Raw genomic sequence first — 5,000 nt, 5'->3', positions numbered from 1 at the left:
GTTACGAGATACAGTTGCGGAGGAGAGGAAAAACCGCGCAAGAGAGAGAGAGAGAAGGGAGAGGAGAAAGATGGCGAAGCGAAGAGCATCTGGTTCGAGCCGTTGAAGGGGATCTGATCCTAAGGTCAAAGGGATTAGCGCTGGCCTGAATCGATTCTGATTCGAGCGAGGAGGATGGTATCGCCCGGGAAGAGAGAGACGAATGCATTTATAGCTGCGAGGAGCGAGGGAGGTGGAGATAATTAGGGAGAGAGCGAAAGGGGGAAAAAAGAGAGGGAAAAGATTAAAAGAAAGAGAGGTGAGTAGACGACAGAGAGAAGGAGAGAGAGAGAGAGGTGAAGAGAAGAGAAAAAGAAAGACAAAGGAATTAGAAAAAAAATAACGACATCATAACGGCAGATCCAAAGAAAATAAGAAAAAGAAATAAACCTAAAAAAAAAACAGGAAACCACAGACAAAACAAAAATAATAGAATTAGAGAAAGTAGAAAATAGAATAACCAAAGAAAGATGAAAAAAATACTCTCCCCGCCAACAAGATATACGAGTCCAGCCCCGAATTAGGGTGATAAAACCCCTTAAAAGCAGAATAAGTGTACAAGACGATAAACGCAAGACTAACAAAAAATATGGATTAATTTTTTTTTCTGTGAACGAGATCCTTATCGTTATAATCTTATCTTTCCTTGATTAATCAGTGTGTCTTATCTAGGTAACTGATTTATCCATTTATTTTATATTATAATCATTATCATTAGTATACTAGTATATATTAGTATTAACGATAGTATCGTTGTTATCACTTTTATTATCAACAACATTTTCGTTGGTTTTATTTCTATCGTTATTCTCATCGTCATTATCATCATTATGATCATTAACAGCATTATAAATTACAATGTTTTTGTCGTTATCAATATCATTATCAAAATCATCATTACTCTTACTAGTTCCATATCAATGTCTTTATTACAATTAGAATCCATATCATTACTGATTTTATAAAAACAACCAGATGACATGCTATTAAAGACTGAAAAAATCATAATCGCAGTAAAAAAAATAATAATACATGGTAAGTTACGACAAAGTATAAACACAAAGTATAAACAAAAAGTATAAACACCATGCATGCGCGCCATCTATCGTCAGCTGTTATCAATCAGCGAGTATTTCTTCCTCAGCACTCATTGTCTGTCACGAATTGACACGTCGATATAACGTGAAAGGTTAAGTTTAGGGAAATTGGGAGAAAAGAAATAGGTTTATAGAGTTTAATAATGTTTAATAATTTTAATAATGTTAATCTCTAATCTCTTTATCTATCTATCAATCCATCTCTCTGTCTCTCTCTTTCTCTCTCTCTCTCTCTCTCTCTCTCTCTCTCTCTCTCTCTCTCTCTCGCTCTTTCTCTCTCTCTCTTCTCTTCTTCTCTTCTCTTCTCTTTCTTCTTCTCTTCTCTTCTCTTCTCTTCTCTTCTCTTCTTCTTTCTTCTCTTCTCTTCTCTTCTTTTCTCTTCTCTCCTCTCTCTCTCATTTTCTTTCTCTCTCTCTTTCTCTTTCTCTCTCTCTCTCTCTCTCTCTCTCTCTCTCTCTCTCTCTCTCTCTCTCTCTCTCTCTCTCTCTCTCTCTCTCTCTCTCTCTCTCTCTCTCTCCCTCTCTCTCTCTCTCTCCTCTCTCTCCTTCTCCTCCCTCTCCCTCTCTCTCTCTCTCTCCCTTCTCCTCTCTCTCTCTCCCTCTCTCTCCCTCTCTCTCCCTCTCTCTCCCTCTCCCTCTCCCTCTCTCTCTCTCCCTCTCTCTCCCTCTCTCTCCCTCTCTCTCCCTCTCTCTTCCTCTCTCTCCCTCTCTCTCTTGTATGCCAAGAGAGAGAGAAAGAGGAGGAATTGTGGCAATGAAAACCTTATTCCTTTCTTTTAATAACCGAGGGCCTTTGCTCAACTTAGAGACATTCCAAATACTTAACATAAATGGCTCAGCCAATGATAGCTAATAAATTATCCTTCCAAAGACGTATAATATTGTTAGTTTTCCTTCTCTTATAATTCTAAAATCCTGTAGAAGGCCTGTCATTGGCGTAGAAAAGTCAGTCAAGAAAATTGATGACTGTCAGCAAGACAGGCGACTGGAGACTGACTGACGGCGGACACAGCTGACATAAATCATATATATTACGTATCCAAAATAGATTTCTCATTCTTCTTTAGTTCCATTTTCATTTTGAAATCCGTGTTTATCATTTAATGGTTGGGTTCTTCTCGTAATTCTGATAACAAAAAAAAACAATAAAAATAATGATCATTAATGAAACTCTGATGATAAAGATGAACAAAAATGCGTAAATTCAGATAATACAAAAACTTGATAAGAATATTAATAAATAAAAATTCTTCAGCAATCGTTTCGAAAAAGCGCGCGCTCGCTTGCCTCCCGTCCGCCATATTGGAATATCTCTTTTTCATTATTGCTCTGATGGAACTATGGTACAGAAATACTAATTACAAACCCTGCAATGTGGAATTCGCTTTCATTCATCCTTTTTTTTTTTGCAATTATCATCATTCTCGTCCTTAACATACCTTAGTTCGTAATGAAATAAAATGTTCTACCGTTAAGACGTTTTGGTCAAATTGCCTTCCGTTTTTCTACGTATTTTACGGCCGTTAAAGGAGTAAGAACGGCATCGTCCATTGTTTCATCCGAATGTGAAAATTGGCTGGAAATTCCTTTTTTTTTATATATAAAGTTTTGTGTTAATGGAATTCTGGAATTTAAAAAAGGGACTTTAATTAAGAAAATAAAACAGATAATATTTCATTATATGGTATGCGCACCGTATCAAATTACATATTTATGTTAATCTTAAGCGTTCTAACTTCTGGTATTATGACACAGGAACGTATTTTTTGTTTGCATATATGTGAAAAAGATTCCATAAATATCTTGAAAGTTACGAATGCAAAAAAAAATCTTGCGATACTTTCTTGTTTAATAAAGCAACTAAATATATGTCAATTGGATAAAAAAAAAGGATAAATAAATTTCTAAAAAAAAAAAATTAAATGGACAAAACTAGGAAGGAGGAGAAAGAGGGACGAGGTAGGAAGGAGAGGAAAAGGAGGAGGTGGAGACGGAGAAGGAGAGAAAAGCGGTAATGTTAGTAGAGAAAGAGAAGGCGAAAGAGGAAGAAGAGGGGGAGGTTGATGATAAGGAAAGGAAAGAGGAAGAGTAGCAGCGGAAGAGAAAAAGGAGGAAGAGAGAAAGATGTGGACACAATGAAAAAAAAAAAAAGGGAAAAAAGAAACAGAAAATTACAAAGGTGTGAGAGAAGAAGGAATGGAAAGAGGAAGAGGAGAAAATGTAGAGAAAAAAGAGAAGAGGAGGAAGATGAGTATAAAAAGAAGTAAGAGGACGAAAAAAAGAAAGGGGAATAGAAGCAGAAACAAAATAGAGAGACAAACGTAGAAGATTCTAAAAGGAAATGATAAGAAAAGTGACAAAAAAAGAAAACACACCATAACATAAAAAAAAAAAAAAAGAAGGAAAGAAGAACAGATAAAACAGCAGAAGAGAGGAACAACCCCCCATCCCCACCCCCACCCCTCCCCCAACACACATGACCCCGAAGAACGCAATAACAATAAATATAATTCGACCGACAAAAAAAGAAAAAAAAAAAAAAAAAACTATTCAGATCACCTTCGACAAGCATAGAAATTGGCGCATCAGAAACTCCGTTCGCAAATACATAAAAAAAAAAGAAAAAGAAAATGAAATAAGCGGTGTTTTTGTTGCGCTGCTCCCTTTCTTTGCTCAACCGCCCTCCAGGTGATCTTTTTGCTTCTCGTGCACGTGTTTCACCTGTTAATTTGCACCTGTTCTTTGACGTTTGGCGGGCAGGTGTCGGGAGAGGAGGAAGGGGCAGGTGGTAAGGAGAGCGGGTGAGGGGGGGAGGGAGGAGGGAGGGAATAAGGGAGAAGGATGGGAAGGAAGGAGGGAGGGAGGAAAGAAAAGGAAGGAGGGAGGAAGGGAGGGGGGGAAGGATGGGGAGGATGGGAGGGAGGGAAGGAGCAAAGGAGGGAATAAGGGAGAGGATGGGAAGGAAGGAGGGAGGGAGAGGAGGAAAGGAGAAGGGAGAAGATGGGGAGGGGATGGAGGGAGGGAGGGAGGAAAGGAGAGAAAGGAAAGGAAGGAGGGAAGAAGGGGAGAGGAAGGGAAGGGAGGGAGGGAGAGAGGGAAAGGAGAGAAAGGAGGGAGGAAGGGAGGGACGAGGGAGGGAGGGAGAAAATGAGAGAAAGGAAAGGAAGGAGGGAGGAAGGGAAGGGGAGTATGGAGGATAGGAAGGGAAGGAGGAAGTGAGGGAGGGGGGAATGAGGGAGGAAGTGAAGGAGGGGGAAGGAGGGATGCTGGGAGGGGAGGGAAGGGGTGAAGGAAGGGAAAGAAAAAGGAAGGAGAGAGGGATATGCAGGAAGAAAGGAAGGGATGATGGGAGGGAGGAAGGGGAGATGGAAGGAGAAAGAAAGAGAAGTAGGAAGGAAGGAATGATATGATGGAAAGAAGGTGAGGGGAGGGAGTGGAAGGAAAGGATGGGAAGAAGAGGAAAGGATAAAGAGAGGGGTATGGAGGAAGAAAGAGAGAAAGAGAGAGAGGGAGAGAGAGAGAGAGAGAGAGAGAGACAAGAGGAAGAAAGAGAAAAAAACAAAGCAAAGAAAAGAGGAGAGGAGAGAGAGAAAGAGAAACAAAAAGAGAGTAACAGAGAAGAAAAAGCGAAGATGATAGAGAAAGAAAAAAAGAAGAAAGAAAAAGAAGAGAAAAAAGAGAGAGAGAGAGAGAGAGAGAGAGAGAGAGAGAGAGAGAGAGAGAGAGAGAGAGAGAGAGAGAGAGAGAGAGAGAGAGAGAGAGAGAAGCGAAGAGTGAGAAAGAGAGAAGCGAAGAGAAGAGAAGAGAGATTCATGAACCCCCAATCCCCCTCATTCATAACCTGACTTCAAAACATCGCCATCCA

Source organism: Penaeus vannamei, chromosome 9 (genome assembly GCF_042767895.1).
Source record: "Penaeus vannamei isolate JL-2024 chromosome 9, ASM4276789v1, whole genome shotgun sequence".
Taxonomy (NCBI): Eukaryota; Metazoa; Arthropoda; class Malacostraca; order Decapoda; family Penaeidae; genus Penaeus; species Penaeus vannamei.
The sequence above is the reverse complement of the archived record's forward strand: the minus strand, read 5'-3'. Positions refer to the sequence as shown.